This window comes from Gossypium raimondii, chromosome 8 (assembly GCF_025698545.1).
Source record: "Gossypium raimondii isolate GPD5lz chromosome 8, ASM2569854v1, whole genome shotgun sequence".
NCBI classification, from domain to species: Eukaryota; Viridiplantae; Streptophyta; class Magnoliopsida; order Malvales; family Malvaceae; genus Gossypium; species Gossypium raimondii.
The window spans coordinates 8235833-8254528 of record NC_068572.1 but is presented as its reverse complement, the minus strand read 5'-3'; positions in this window follow the sequence as shown (position 1 = coordinate 8254528).

The following is an 18696-nucleotide window of genomic DNA, read 5'->3' as shown; positions in this document are numbered from 1 at the left end:
TTTTCTGAAGGACAGGGGTTTAACTCTCAATTCTGCAATAATAGAACCATTCGACTCAAAGTCAAATAAGTGTTCAACGTTCACAATTATTAGGAGGTCATTTGAAATAAATTAGATATCTTTAGTTGTTATTAAGAGTATTAGGAAACTTACTTTTCAAAATCAGAACTCACATTTGCTAATCTTCACATATAATTGTTTCTCTAGTTAGATATGCAACACTTTTTTCCAATGTTGATCATTTTCAATTTCTTTTTTCGCATAAATTTAACATCACTAATAACATAGCAACAATTCAGTTCAGATACAACTAACAAATCCTACCCATTAAATCTATAAAGCAACTAAGCGATTGATAATCCAAATGGTGTTATCAGAATCTCACATTGTTCAAATCAAGTCTGGAAAGAAATCTTCAGTACATCTGACTCATAACTCGGAGCTAACAACAATAAATCACAAGTAAATACTCGAAACTACGATAGTTCTATTAACGAAACAAATTAGTCAACTATACAAAATAAAAAATACCGATTCTTCATGGTGTCACTGATCTGCTATCTGAAATTTATACACTATTCTCAAAATTTTGTCTTTATTTTTCATAATCATATTATCGTTTTCCCATATTACACATTCAGTTAAACAAGTTTCCTATTAAATAATTATTTCAGCAATGCCTACAATTCTTGTAATTTTGATAGTACCATTCTTTACAAAGCAATAAAGATTTAAGTGATCCCGATAATCATATAAGTTACAAACTCATCTTCTCTCTTGGGTGATAATCTAGATAATTCTTCTAAAAATATATCATTAATTCCTTAACCATCGGTATCTAATTATTCTTTGATTCTGTCATTATGATAATTAGGATACAAACAAGATATGATTCACAATCTTTTCTAACCATTCCATGGATATTTAACGCTATTATACTATAGATCACACAATCAGTTCTGTCTATCTCAACATTTATTAATTTCTCCCTCTAACACTTAAGTACAATCTGTATCTGTAACACCCATAACCCATTTCCGTCGTCGAATTAGGATTACAGAGTATTACTGTACACTTCAGAACATTTAACAACAAGTAACATCGAGTTTTCAATTAATTAAAAACATTCATAGATAATTCAAATTGAAGTCAAACATACACTTATGGGCCTTAAATAAAGCCTACAAGAACTTAAAAATAGTTTAGAAACAATTTAGGACCAATTTGAAGCAAATCAAAAAGTTTAAGGAAAAGCTAAAAAAATTTCAAAACAGAGGTCTCACGACCGCTTGTCCAGGCCGTGTGACAGAGCCCGGACTGTGTGGCTACTCTGCATGCCCGTGTAACTACTTCACATGCCCGTGAATGCAAACTTTGTAATTAACTGTGCCCATGTATTATAAGGTCAGATGACTGTGTGGCTAGGCCATGTAACTCTCTGTGACCATGTAGCTCAGGGTCACACGGCAGTGTCACCAGGCCATGTAACTCTCTGTACCCATGTGGACTAGCCTACACCTAACACGCTAATGGCACACGCCCATGTGGGTTTGCCTGTGTGTGGTACACGGCCGTGTGGCAGCCCATGCCCTAGGTCGTGTGTGCCCAAAAATGACCCAAAACATGCCATTTTTAACACCCAATGCTTAGGTACCTGAACCAACTTACTAACACATGATCATAAGGCCTCAAAACACTTTCGAGAATAACCAAAAAATGCCAATTCAATCAACCAAAATTCTAATCAATAAGTCATCAAGGACACACAACTCAATCACTTAACATTTCATTACCTAGTTAAACTTCCAAGCTATGAACACTTAATCTCAACTAGCATACATTAAGATAACCAAGCTTACAATTTAACTCATACAACAACATCCACTTGTGTCTAAGTTGGAATCATGCATACATATCAAGGAGTTGTAAAACATATCAAGATCAAAAGCATAACAAGTTATACAACTTAAGAAATTATGTATCTTTACAACAAACTTAAATCCTTCTATTACATGCCATATAAGCCAAGTTGTAATCAAAATCTACCAAAAAGGATTCTCGGATAGTGTGATTTTTTGAGTTGATCTGATCGTCCGACTATCCACAAAAGCGTAATCTACAAAGAACAAGACAACTAACACGAGTATGCTTTTGTAAAGCTTAATAAGTTTGATGATTGAAACAATAAAGCTTACCGAATAAAACATAATAATTCACATAAAAAAATAATTAAACAAAGTTTCCTATCAACCACAATTCAGAATAGGTGAGTAATACTCAAAAAGAATATGATTATACATTATCGACTCATAGAGCTATTAGAAGTTTTGTGACACCACAAACCCGACCGAAATGGATCGGCCCGAATCTAAAGTGACATATTAGTCACCGAAGTGACTCTCCAGCACAAAATCACCTAAAACACACCCCAACCTTATAACACCTCAATTCTAACTAATAACTATCTAATCTTTTTTTATAGTCAATTTATGAAACCCCTAGAATTCTTTTTAATTAGCCAAGTTTTTCCTTAATCTATTTATTAATTAAGGCTACATTAGCTAAGTTTTATTACATTAATCATACATACAACTCTAATTAATCTAATTACAACTAATAAACCGCATATGTATATAATTTAAATATTCAAAATCATGCTTAACAAACAACATTTAAAACATACAATAGACTTACCTTAGTCACAAAGCTATCCACTCATTGACAAGCTACAATTAAAATATATTAGTGAAAATTTCATGCTTCAATCACCATGTTATCACTTAGCAACATACAATAATACACTCAACATTTAACCATAAAACCAAACACAAAAAAAATACATATAACATCTCAAAATTAATATCCAAATGTAATTCTCAAACATCCATTACAAGTGTATCATATTATCCCAATTGAGTGCCATAATGCCCTCTAATATATCTATAGAAAATTTCCTAATCTATACTACCAAGTAGCCTTAAAATTAGACCAGCCTTGCCCTTGCTCCTTGACTCCCCAAAGCTAGAAAAACTCTGCACAAAACTGTGAGGATGTGAGCTTAAAAAACTCAGTGAATGGCCATAAACTCAATAAGTAAATCACACCAAAGACATAATTAAACCAAGGCAAATCATGTATCAAATTTCAGGTATATGATCCGTAGTTTCAGTTATATTTTCACACTCAATTATGGCATTTAATTGACTAAAATTTCCAGCAGCAATGCAACATCATAACATCATAATTCCACCTATTATTCCATGAGTAAAAATCAAATTTATTATGGCATATGAAAACATAATATATTTAACAATCACACACTTATATTAGCAAATGAAATCTATGGAAAAATATAAGCATGTGATTATGCATTGGATAAACGGATCTCCAATCTCCCAAATATCGAGTACAATACTCCAGTTGAGTGAGGCATGGCCGTACATTCCCTTATGTTGCCTCGAAATCTCCAATGATTGATTGGAGAAAAAGGCTCAACACTCCCTTATTCACTCCAACAAAGTCAATACTCCTAGGGTCATATGCTCACAAATAACACATGTAGTGATGAGTACTTACTAATCTTATGGCCTGCCATCTATATCTAATTGATCCACCATGCAAATTTGCCACTATAACCAAACACACCAGGCATAAACACTGATATTTAAGCACTTAATTCAAGATATAAAAATTTAATTTAAAGCATATCACTTAGCAATTTTATCATCAATATAAATAAGCTCAATAAGTATCTTTGTCCATATATCTAAAACCAACTATAAAACCATCAAGTGCTCTAAAGTATAGTAATTCATGCTCCAATTATTAATCAATACAATTCAAATCAACCATATCAAACACTCTATTCACGGTTTCCATAAATCATTTACAAATATGTTTTCATAAAATTAAAATCAATTTTGAAATCTAAACCATCTGAGATACAATTGAATCAGTAGAAACATAATTCAAAACCTCAATTTATAATGTAAATAGGCATGTTTACCAATTGCCGTTAAAAACCACACACTTTCACACTTTGCTTCTCAAGCCAAAGTGTATCAAATAGCTGTGTTTGGACCTTAATTCTGATTAGTAGTGGCCCCTCCTCAATGTGGATATTAAATAGAGGTGAAATACATGTTACAAGTTATCATTAACAACAAGAAAATCAAAGAATCATGAACTACAAACATCTAAAATGCCTCTTCAATCTACCTTACCGAAAACTCACAATCTAGCTGAAACACAAATTTTATCCCCAAAATGACCTTGTCTGCACCAAAAATCATTTCTAAACATCATTCCTAATCTATCAACATAAAACCTAAGCATCAATTTCATCAAACAAATTGTTTCATAATTTTTTGACAAATCAACTCATGTTCTTAGTTAAAAAATAGTTTTGTCAAACTTGATCAACCAAACGAGTTTGATCTTTTGTTTTCTGATCAAAAACCTTGTAATAAACATTATTTGAGCTTAAATATCCATTTACACTTGAATTCCAACTCAAAACCATGAATTCACCATTGATGAATCAATGTTCAAGAGCTAAGAGATGAAGATTTGAAAAACCATTTTAATCAATTTAGATAAAAAATAATGATTAAAAACAACCTTAGAATGAATTTAGAGTTGAGAAAATACCTTAAATCGATCTAGATTCACTAATATTGAAGATTGGATCAAGATCTTTGAATAACTCAGATAAGTTTTTTCTTAACTTTGGAAATCTTTTCTGGAGAATTTTAAGAGAAAAAGATTAGATCTAATATTTGATATGACTTCGAATATGAAAAATAAAAATGAGAGAAAATGCTTAGAAATCGGGTGAGAATTGTGTGTGAAGTGAGGAGGCTGTAGCATTTTTGAACTTAAGAACCCCTACCCGATTTCCAAAAATTGGGGAAACTACCATCATGCCACTCCCACAATTCCCTTGTTTTACTAAATAATCCTTCCCCTCCAAAATTCCAAAAATATCGGTAATTTGCCATAGAACCACTCAAATATTTCCCTTGTTTTGCAAACTGGTCCCACGTAATTAATATTTTAAATTCTCTTAATTAAACCCCCATTTTAACTTATTTTTCAATTATAATTTGACCCAAAATATTTATTTTACCCAAAAATTATTTAAAAATATAAAATTAATTTTCTAAAAAAAATTATTTTCCAAAATATTATTTCCCGATTTTTCAATCAAATTAAGCTAACTAACTAATAAAAAAATTTACTGATAAACCCGATTATCTCCTAATTTTCACTCGAAACCTGGTAAACTTACCTGAAACTACTAGACATATTTTTAGGGCCTTGCAAGTTTATGAGAAACTTCTCACAATTTAATAATAATCCATTTTCACTAGAACATAGCCCGATGAACGATGTTCGGATATGAGTACATGGTTAACCATCCAAGAACACACCATACGCTCATACAAGCTAATCCAATTGATAACACACCTCGGCACTAAGGTAACAATTCTGGCTAGTGGGTCAATTAAAATATATATATATTAATTTTTGGTAAATATATGGTTTTATGGATGTCGTATTAAAATTTGACAGGGAAATTTTAAGGGTCAAATAAATAATTAAGTAAAAAGGGCTAAAGTGTAAAAGATTCAAGAGTTGAGGTTTATTAGTAAATGAAATAAAAAAATTATAAAGAGGAAATTCGATGGACTTAGTGGATAATAAAACCAATTCTTAATATAGTAGAAGTGTATGAGTGGTTTTGTTGTAAATTTAATAAATTTAAATTGGTAAAATAGTAATTAAGTTAAAACTAAAAGAAAGAAAAGAAATAAAACAAATGGGCATTATTCTCTTCTTTGTTTCTTGACCATGAGAAAGAAGTGATGCACCATTGTAGAATATTGAAGCTTTGGTTTCTATTTATGCATGCATGTAAGTGATTTAGGCCCCTATTTTGTTTATAAATTTGGTGTTTTTGTGATAATTGTAGCTTAACCAAGTTAACCTAAGGACTTATTTGTTAAATTATAGAAGTTTAGGGACTGTTTTGTTTGATTACAAATGGCCTTTATGGTGGAGGGGGTGAGTTCGCAAGTTTTATGGTTTAAATTAGTTACTTTGCATGGGAATTCTTGCTAGTTCTACCTTTTAGGATTCAAATGTCATAAGTGAAAAATATAAGAGTTGAATTGCAAATTTTAGTTATTGTGGAACTATATGAATGTCATGAAATATTCGACTGTTTGAATTAAATTTTATGGTGTTTACTTTGATGCTTTTGATAGTGAGGATTAAATTGTATATAAGATGAAAGTTTGGAGAATTTATGTAAATATTATTGAAGAGATGATTATATGATTCTAGAAGTTAAAATATTTAAATGGGAATAAATGAATTAAACTGTTGAATTTCATGATTTTGAATTGAGGATTAATTTGTATTAAAAGTTTATGTTGAGAGCAAATATGGAAAATGTAACTAAAAGTTTAATGGCTTGTGTATAAATATTTTGGATGGTTGAATTAAGTAAATTAATTAAGCTATTGGTTTTAGATCAAGAAGCAAGAGGATCAGTTAATAACCGTGGAAAGGAGAAGGTTGTCGAGTAATCATCTTCAATCTTTGTAGCTATCGTAATCTGGTAAATTCGTATTCCTTAAACTGAACTTCAATTATTAATTTATTTAAATTAGTAGTCATTTGAATATCTAATTATTAATTGTTTGAATGAAACATTATGGGATTATATTGAAACAGTTATGAAATTGATCATGGAATATAGCAAAGTTGATTAATGCAAGAGATTTGATTATGAATTGATGAAATGTGGATTTGTACAATTATGTATGTAATGTTGGTTTAACCAAGTACTGCAAGGCACACCCTCTATATCTGTCGGTTTACCCGACTAGCACTTGGTGCAATCTTTGTCAATTTATCTGACTAGTGCAGGGCACACCATTATATTTGTCGATTTATCCAACTAGTGCTTGGCGCAATCTTCATCAATTTATCTGACTAGTGCAGGGCACACCATTATATTTGTCGATTTATTCGACTAGTGCTGGGCGCAACTTTCATCAGTTTATCTGACCAGTGCAGGGCACACCATTATATTTGTCAGTTTATTCGACTAGCGTTTGGCGCAACTTTCGTCAGTTTATCTGACTAGTGCTGGGCACATCATTATAATTATTAGTTACCTGACTAACACTGGGCACAAAAATTTTTTATGGCTTAACTGTTAGGCACCGAGTGCCATTTACTAAATGACTAGTATCGGTAGGGAATAATATATCTATTCAGGAAAATTTAGTTTGTGAAAGATGTTATGGAAGATATATAATATGAATTATGGATTAGAATGGTAAATTTCTATAGAATAAACTTATATATTGAAATGTAAAAAAAGTTAGGTTACTAGGTGTAAGTGTGATTCTTTGAATGAATGAGTTTATTTAATGTTTGAATCTTTCTTTGAACGCAGATTAGGTACTTACTTTTGTTCAATGACTCAGTATCCACGACAAATCCCAAACTCAATTTTAGTGATGTACTTATTTTTGTATTTTGGCATGTACCTAGGTTGTTTTGGTTGGATATGGTCATTTGGATGTTTGAATGTCCCTTCTTAAGTATCTTGTATAAAGAGGATGTTGTGTAAACTTGTTAAATGTTTTGTTCAAAGCCAACAAATGTATATAGTTATGTATGCTTGTGGATATTTTTATAAGTATTAATCTATAATAGTTCTTTTGTGAATTGATTAGCTGGAATATATGTGTTTGAGTGTTGGGATGGAAATCTTGAAGCTATGTTTAGTTGGTGATACTTGTAATGGTAATTTTTTGAAAGTGTATATGTATTTATATTTGGTCAAATTGGTTGTTATTTGAATGAAATAGGTTTCTTGTAGTAACGTATGGCTTTAGCCTAGCTAATTAATGGTTGTCCTTGATTGAGGTGCCTTTGAATGGCATATCCGTTGGATATAGAATGAGTGAAATTTTAGCTTGTAATTGATGATTTAAATGTGGTGTCAATGAGGGAACTTTGGTTAGGCACATAAGATGTATGAAATTGGCATGAATTTGATTTTTTTAAGGTGTATTGATGACATTTATGGATTGGTTTTTGGCTTGGCTTGATGGCCAAGATAGGGTAGCAATTTCCCTTGTTTTGGGAACAAATTATGGTACACACGGCCTAGGACACAGGCTGTCACACGGCCGTGTGTCACACATGGTCCATCTACACGGTCGTGTGTCTTTTTGTATCTAGATATAGGTTTCACACGGCCTACAACATGGCCGTGTGTCTTAAAACAGTTTGTTACACGATCTGAGACACAGCCGTGTGTGTAACCTCCCAAACCCGGCGTAGACGTTATGGATAGATTGAGAAGACTACATTAGCCACCGAAATGGCTAAGCTAACTTACGTTACTTTTGATGACCGTAAATAAACTCATTTTAGAGAAAACCATAGTTTTACTTTTAGTTAGCTTAAAAGCATTCATTCATTAGGTCGTGTATACTCAGGATTCATTTTATTGTTGATAGTGTTGTTTTAGAAAAACCGTTTGCTTGTCGCTCTTCTTAAAAAAAACTCGATGTTAAACAAATGCAACAAAACCAGTTTTCAAGTCATTTGGAAACATAATTTCCCTATCGATTTGTTTTTCAAAAACGGTTCCTTTGCAATGTAACGGAAACTAGGGAACAATATCAAATTTTACTTAAGTCAGATAACATGCATTTCCCGGTTATTATGCTTGAGTAATCTATACATGCAAAAATCCCCAAATGAAAAGTTACCAAGCCACAGACCAGAAATACTTAAAAATTACAAACCAAAACTAATAGAGACTAATTAATCCTTATTTTAAAAAATATGGCATGTCGCAAACTAGGGTTTAAGGCAAAATTTGCAAAATAATAAAAATGGTGAGAGAGAAGGGATTTGAACTTGGGTTTCAAGGAACATTTCACTAACACTTAACCACAAACCAATACCTCTTTTATTTCCTAAAAATGTATAGATAATCTCAAAAATTAAGGCATGACCACTCTCTCTCGATTCACAAACCCGATTCTACTAACCTTTGATTTTTGAAATGTTACAGTGTGACTCAACATCGAATGCACACACAGGCAGGCACACGGCCTACGACACGACTGTGTGACCTTAATTCGAATTTACACATGTGGGGACACACAGGCGGACACACGGGCTGGGACATGGCCGTGTGTTTGGACTTTGAATGTCCACACAGCCTGGGCTGTGACACACGGCCCGTGTGTCCCCTGTTTTCAAAATTTTCAACTTTTACCTAACTTTTTCATTTGTTTCAAATTGACCCCAGAATGTTTCCAATCTATTTTTAGGACCCCGTAAACTCGATTTAAGGCCCGTAAGTGTATGTTTATTGTGAATTGATTAATTGTAATTATATTGAATATTTGTTTTTAAGTAATGTTAAATGTTTGAAACATTATCGTAATACTCTATGACCCTAATCCAGTGACTGAAATGGGTTAGGAGTGTTACACTAAGTGCCTAGCTTGAAGGCTAACATCCCTCCAGAACACACCTCGCCACCAAGTGCCTAGCTTGAAGGCTTTACATCCGCCCTCGGTAACACACCAGAAACACTGTAAATATAACACAATAGTCGCAACAAATGCTGGACTTCGGCAAGTTCAATGAATAGGAAATATCATGAATCATCATCTCATCACATATCAAACCAGTACTGCACACAATATAACATATTGGCATGCCAATTGTACTCTATCCTACGTTCATCCGACTCAAGATATTTCATCCGTGATCAATGCTATAACAATTCATTACTTCCATTCTCAACTACAAGCATCAATACATTATCCAACATATAACAATTAAGTTCATATAATATACATTTAAATTGTATTAAAACTAACCAAACAAACTTACTTGATCAAAAATGAAGTCGAAATCGAGGCAACGATCAATCTGTTACTTTAGCTTTTCTGAAATTCGAGCCTGGTCGATTTATTTCTTAATCTAAAATAATAATTTCATTCAATTATCAACTTCCAACAACATAATTAACTAATTTTATGCAAATAAGTCCTTTTAGACATTTTTACAAAATTACCCCAACATTTTACCTTTTATGCAATTTAGTCCCTAAGTCCAAAACTTGCCATTTCACCATTTCCAACTAAAACTAAGTTCAGAAAAACCATTAACCACTTTAATACAGCCCATAGGTTTTGTTATTTTACATCAAGTCCTTGTAATTTTATCACTTTAACATTTTAGTCCTTTAACATTAAAATTACTAAAAATTACTTTACAACATAGCCTTATATAAAAATCAAGTTTAATAATCTATCTTAAAAATTAAAAAACATACTAAAGTCATTAATTACATAATCCATAACATTTAATAGTTTCACAAATTAGTCCTCGGGTTAGCTAGATCAAGCTAAAACGAGCTCGAAAACATAAAAATTACTAAAAACAGGCAAAAATTCCTACTAATTAAGAAACCCTAGCTTGGTCGAAACTAGAAGGTCCTCCCATAGTGTATTCAGTTCTTCACCAAGAAGAAGAAATAAATTAATGATATTATTCTCTAATCCTTTAATTTTTAACTTACTTTTTAACTATTTACAAAATTAACCTTTTAATATAACTTATAAAATTACTATCTAAGGAAGGTTTAATTACACAATTAGTCCTTCAATTATTTTAAATTTTTAACTAACCAAGCTTAATTTTAATTTAACCCTAAACTAATTAGGACTTAATAAGCAAATAGCCCAAAAGCTAGTGGATTAATCATAATCACCACCGCTTGGACTTTTCGACCATGGTTTAATCACCAATTTGGTCCCTTTACTATTTTAAATCTATAGTGATTAATTTTTACTTCTTTTACAATTTAATCCTTTTACCTTAATTAAGCAATCAATCATCAGAATTACCGCACCAAACTTCAATTCACTTATAATACGATTCTGTAAATATTTAATAAAAATATTTACAGCCTTAAATTACGAAAATGAGGTCCCAATACCTCATTTTCAAAAACCACTTGACTTTTGGACTGAACCACTTATACTTATCTATTCATTCAATTTATAAAAGTTATTAAGCCAGAATTTAATATAATATTGTAATTGACTCATAAATATTAAATAACAACACGGACTTACTCGTCGGATTTGTAGTCCCGAAACCACTATTTTTGATACCACTAAAAAATAGGTTGTTGCAATATCTATTACAATTAACCACAGTATCATATAAAATCAATCAATTCATACTGAATGTCACATCAAACTATCGAATGTCAATGACATCAGATCAGAAAGAATATCACAACAATGAATTCTCAGTGAAATATATTATTAGTACAAACATATTGATCTAACATATTTTTTATTCTAATATCATAATCAAACTGAAACACCCCTAAACCATATTCGTCCCCGAAACAAGGTTATGGAGCATTATCGGATAAACAGAATAGTAAACCGTTCACATCATACATTAATATAAGCATAATCAAATTTCAATCAAACACATTCATAATGGCCCTTAATCGAGCCCTCGAAAAAATTGAAAAATTTGGACTACAGGGGTCACATGGCCGTTTGGCCAGGCCATTTGACTCACACGACTAAGACACACGGTCGTGTCCCATTCCGTGTCCGTACCTGTGTAACTCACTAACTTGGCCCACACGCCCGTGTGCCTGGCTGTGTACCCTTCGAAATGACCTCACACCCTCGTGTGTCAGGCCGTGTAACTGTCTGACTTATATGCCTTGAACCTATAAGGGACACAAGGCCGTATGTCACACACGCCCGTGTATCAAGCCGTGTGTCCCCAAAATAAACCTTAAAACACAAGTTTACTATTTCAAGTTTGCTTGGACCTTAAGAAACTCAAATACCATCCAAAATACCAATTCAAAATTACATTAATCGAGCCAAAAACACATCAAACCAACCTAATATGTGCCTAACCAATTTACCCTCATTGGTACCACAAGTATATACAATTTTACAACAAAATAAATATTGATTCAATTCATGAATTCACTCAAGCAATATCTAATCAAAATACCTATGAAAGGTACCACAATCACAACAATTCAATTATATATATACCATACATACTAGCATATCAATTATACCTCATTCTCATATAATATTTAAGTTGATTATTTGTACAAAATATCATTCATAACATTAACATAAGTCAAACATTAACTAAAACCGCACAAAAGCCTACACATGCCATATAATCCAAATTAAACGTTTCAAAAACTACCGAGATAAGCTGGGTTGTGTAACTTGAGTGCCGGTCTAATCGTCCAACCTTCCAAGAATCTATAATGACATTAAACAACACAAGTAAGCTTAATGAAGCTTAGTAAGTTTGACGAGTTAAACGATAAATCTTACCGAACTAACTATAATAATTCAAACAATAATAATCATCCAAGAGAGCTCCCTGTCATTCACAACTTCAATCGATAAATTCATCCATGTTTAGATTAATATGAAATAAATAACATATCTTTCAAATTCATTAACAGATTACCCTACCGAAATTTCCCATTTGAAGAACGACTTACGGGTAAGAGTACATCGTCAAAAGAAGCTCATAAGAGCTGGTCCTCCCAAACACGCCAACAGAAGCTCGTGAGACCTGAACAGAAGCTCGTGAGAGCTGATCCACCCAAATCACACCAAATAGAAAGTAAAAAGCGAGAGTTTGCAACAAATGATGAACCCCGATTTACTTGGGTAATATGTCGATATCTCCCTCCAATACCATCTCCACTCCAAACTCCCATCATACATCAAACACGAATGTACTCAAATCTCGCGTTCAATCCAACCTGAGTATTAAATTCGATAATATAATTCCAACAATAATTCATTTCCAAAAATAGAACATATAGAATACCAATCATCAATTTATACAAATGTTAAATTTTAACAGTACGAACTTACCTGGACTGAATTGTAGTCGTTGCAGAGGTACAGGGACTATTTCGCTATTTTTCTTTTTCCAGGAGTATCTACGGGATTTTGATCTAAAATGTAAAATTCTTCATTTAATAGCATATATTTCAATTCTGAAATATTTTACAATTAATACCCTTTTATTTTTAAAAATTGCACAATTGCCCCAAACTTTTACCATTTTTTCAATTTAGTCCTTTAACTCGAATTTCCTCAAATTAACAAATTTTCTCAAGTCAATATTTTATCCAAATATACTAGCCCCTCCAACAGCCCTTAATAAACATCAAATTCACTATCCAACCATAATATTTTGATATTTTCACAATTTAATCCTAAAAATCAAAATCTAACAAAAATCTCTTTACAAATTCATCAAATAACATAATCAAAGTTCCAAATACATGGTATTGATAAAAATATTCAATATTCATCAATGGAAACTTCCAAAATTTTTAACAGAATAAAAAATCGTGGTACGAGCTAGCTGGACGTAGTTGCAACGATATCTAAAACATAAAAATTACAAGAATCGGCATCAAAATGGACTTATATGCAAGGTTTTTAATGCTAGTAGAAGCTTCTCCTCACCCTAGTTATGGCTTCGGCCATTGAAGAAGAAAATGAAAGTGACTTTTGTTTCTTTCATTAATTAAATTTTTTATCTTAGTTTAATTTACAAATTTGCCATTATAATTACTTTATATTGTCACTTTCCTTTATTTAACCGTCCAACTAAGTTCATTTGGGACTAATTGTTATACTGGCCCCTCCTCATATAGTTTATAAACTATTTAATCATTCAATTAAATTAATCACTAACTTTTGCACCTTTTTCAATTTAGTCCTTTTTCTTTAATTAATTATCTAAACGTTAATATTTCTAAACCAAATTTTAATACGAATCTAATGACTCTATGAATATTATAAAAATAATATTTTTGAGTCAATACAACAGAAATTTGTGGTCCTGAAATCACTATTCCGTCACCACTGAAAACCAGGTTGTTACACAAACAACTCTACTGGCATAATCTCTTCAATTATTAAAACAATTCAAAAGTAAGAATGCATTACTCCAGAATTAATCACGATCTGTGTAAAAATAGTAGATAAAGATAATGTACCCATAATATCATCAAGAATAGTGGCCTATTTTGACTTGATTAGTATAAACTCGGGAAGGTGCACAAGTCTCGAGTCTTATTGATGTATCTCTGGTCTCACCTAGACTGGTAGTAGCATTATCACCAATTTCTAGTCTTCTACTCTTTTGTGGAGTTTATATTGATTTAATAATTTGATATCTGATAACATTTGGCTTCTTCGATCAATCCTGCACATAATGTTCAGTGAGCTACATCAAAAGCAAGCTACATCAATACATGCTACGTTAACTCCTAGGATCAACTAAACTGTAGTTCTGATACCACTAAATGTAACCCCCAATACCTGATCCAGTTGCCAGACCCGAGCTACAGGATGCAACAAAATAATCACATACGTTATTAGTAATATTCAATATATAAATAAATACAAGTCAAATCTAATGATTAACGTGCATTTCAAACAAATTCAAGTCTTAAACCAGCTTACAAAAGCTCTTAAACCAGCTTGGAACCAATCAGGATCAATTTGAAACTTTTAAAAAAATATAGGTAAAAAGGAAAAACAGGGGTCACATGGCTGTGTGATCAGGCCATATGACACGTTAAAGTCATGGTGCTATATCACACAGCCGAGTCCCCAAACTATATAACAGACTGATTCCATTTAATCCAAGGTCACATGGTCATGTCGCCAAGCCGTGTAACTAACTGTGTTCATGTGAAACTAAAACCATCCTGAACCAATAGAGCACACGGTCGTGTCACCTACCCATGTGTGCCACACGGTCGCGTGGTAGAACATGTGCAGCATATATGAACCTTTTATGCAAGGAACATACCAATCCCACAAGGTAACCTAAATTGCCATTCATACCATTCAAACCTAATTCAAAACATACACATTTCAAAGCTAAAATATACATCTATATAACCATCTAAACATTCAACCAATATATCCTCATTGGCACCGACATATATTCAAACTCAAATCAAATACAATTCATACCAAAGATTTTAACCATTTCATGCCACAATCTAATTCACATGCGTAATACAATTCAAAACTTTTCCATATAAAATATCAAACTTGACATCAAGCCATACATCATATAAAAATATACTTCATAAACTTACATACGAACATAAACATACAAAAACATATACATTCACTTAAACTAGTCTAACCATCTTTTGTACATACCACAAGTAACCAAGTTGAAACCTCAAAAGTTTACTAAATAGAGAGACGGTAGGTGTGTGCTTCTAGTTGATCCGATTGACACGTTCTGGATATTTAAAATCTACATAAAAGTAGTAACACGAGTAAGTACTTAAAATACTTAGTAAGCTCACAGAATATAAATGATTGCTTACATCAATTATTAATCACACACACAATTCATTATGCGAAATAGTCATCCCTATCAAGGCACAAAGAAAAATCATCATAGACTTAAGGTTTTGAGATCAAACCATACATATAACCTCAATAGTTTATATTTCCATCATAAGATAACTTGTATCAACTATCCATATCATGAAAATTAATTTTTGCCAACAACAACCTCATACTTTCATATTTCCATTGTTAAAATTCCACCCGATGAAACTTCGTAAAAGAACTCCATCACAGGTGAAAGTAACAGTGTCTAGTTACCCGTTTGGGTTAAACCTACACGAATAATGAATAATAATATCTGGTTACCTGTTAGGGTTAAACCTACACGATAAATAGCCTGATCAAGGCTTATTTTACATGTATTCTCTAGTACGCAACACATGCTGGAGCTCAGATCCTTCGGGCTTTAACCCATAACCTCGTATATGAGACTTTTACTAAGTTCATTAGGATTTAACCAGAATTCATAGTCAACAACAAACCACTATTTCATAATTAAGTATAACACATAAGAAATAGGAATTTAGTTATATTGTATGAACTTACCTGACAAAACAGTAACGCTTTAGATAACAAGGTCTATTCGACAGTTTTCTCTTTTCCGTGTAAATCCTCCGGTTGTTGTAATTCTTGATCTAAATCATAATTTGTCTCAATTATCCATTCCAAATATCACTTAAAAACATATTAAATTTATATAGCATCTCAATTTCATCTATGCAATAATTCTTCCAATTTTTTATTTATTTCAATTTAGTCCATAGAATCGAAAATGCCATAACTCACGAATTTGAGCTTTTGATTTGAAATCAATCTTAATGCCATCCCTCTATAGTCCATTATAGAGGTGTTCATGGGCCGGGTAAATGGGCCTGAAAAAATTTCGACCAGGCAGAAATATGGGCCTAGAATTTTGCCTGAGCCCTACCGAGAAAAATTCATAAGCCAGTTCTACCTACCTTCTGCTTTTTTAAAATAAATACCAAAATTTATTTTAAAAATTAAAATAAAATTAAAAAGTATTTTAAAAATATTTTAAAATTAAAAAATTAAAAAATATTTTAAAAAAATTAAAATTAAAAAATTAAGAAAAGTATTTTAAAGTTAAAAATAAAAATAAAAATAAAATATTTATTATTCGGGTCGGGCAAGGCTTGGGCCAAAAAGTGGTGCCGAGGTCTGCCCGCTTTTTAATCGAGCCTCGTTTTTTGCCTAAGCTCATATTTCGCCTATATTTTACCCAAACCCTCCCATATTTCTAGGCGGGTCAGTAGTAGTCACCGCCTACCCATGAACACCTCTAGTCCATTAGAACCTATATTTATAAATTTTTTATGCTAATTTCAAATTTATTACATTTTAGTCCCTAAGTTCTAAACTAGCAACTAGCAACTTTTACTTTACAAACTAGTCCATTAACATATCTATGCTTTAAAACTAACCAAATAACCACAAAATCTTCAAGACTACATCAATGAAATCTTTAGAAATCTTTAACAGTTTGGAAAATGGAGATACGGATTAACTGAACCTAATTGCAACGATATTAAAAATATAAAAAAATTACAAGAAGCGAGCTCAAAATCACTTACCAATTGAGAGATTTAAGCTTGGATGTGACCGAGGGTTTTCTCCCTTCTTAATTTTGGCCTTTGAGAAGAAAAATACAAAAATAATGTTTTTTTTTTTATTTTAACTTATAGACTACGATTAACTTATTATTTAATTATAATTAGTTTAATTAATCATTAATTTATTAACATTAACTTTAAATAACACTTTTGGTGGATGATAGTTGGCTATTGGTTATCACCACCATTTGACCATTTACCAATGGTTTAATTATTCATTTGGTCCTCCAATTAATTAAGATTTCATAGTGATTAACTTTTACAACTTTTACAATTTAGTCCTTACACCTTAATTAGTCACTAATTCGGCAAAATTACCTATCCACAATTTAATTCACCCATATAATCACTCTATAAATATTTAATAAAAACATTTTTTAGCTTGGTTTATGAGGTCCCGATACCTTATTTTTTGACATCATTAACTTCTGATACACACCACTTTTACCTTGACTAATTGACCAATTAATAAAATCTATCAAATCATGATTCACTATTATATTATATTATATTTAACTCATAAATATTAATTAAATGGATCTATGAACCCTCTAGTCGAAATTGTGGCCCTGAAGCCACTATTTCTAATACCACAGAAAAATAGGTTGTTGCAGGTAATTTGGGTAATTTGGCCTATAATGCTTTTATTGTTGAATTTCATCTCTTTATTACTAGTTAATATTGCTTGATTATGTGATTTTGAATGTGAAAATTGGTTGGTTTGGTAATGATCTATTGAAGGTTATAATTTGGTAATGTTTAAACATTTTTAGATAGGTTAATTGGATGAATATGTTTTTTGGTAAGTTTTAAGTAGGTTTAAGTTCATTTGGTTAAGGAATTGAACACTTAGAAGATTTTAACTACTTAGGTTGATGCATCCAAGATCAATCTTCAAAATCAATCTCTAAGAGATTTCTTACAAAATCCAAAATTATCAAAGAAATAACACAATGAATGATCTTCTAAGTCTAACAGACATGGTCTTTTAAAGAGTAAACTACACAAATGGTCACCAAATGTTCACAAGTTTTCATTTTGACCACCAAAAAATAAAAATTTTCATTTTAGGCATCACGGTCAAAAACTATTTTCATTTTACGCATTGTCGTTTAAAACTATTCTCATTTAGGTCATTGTCATTAATTCATTATTAATGTACACTCAATTTAGACACAAAAATTTAATAAAATTTTATTTTGGTCAATGGTTTCCTTTTTTAAATTAATTTTAATTTTTAAAGAAAAAACTTGAATTTTTACAAGGTATTGAATTGTTCAACTGCGAAGATGAAACCTTAAGTTTTTCCTTGTAACTCAATTTTTTGTAAAAACTCAGGTTTTCCCTTGTTACTCGAAAAAAAGCTAAAATTAATTTTAAAAGAGGGGAAACAAAGGAAATGAAAAAGTAAAATGTTTTCCTATAAAACTCAAGTAAATCCTTGTAAAACCCCAAGTTTTTTTTCTTTTATTAGGAAAATGTTTAAAATTAATTCTAAAAGTGAAAAATTAAAGGAAAATCATAAGATAAAATGATTTTTC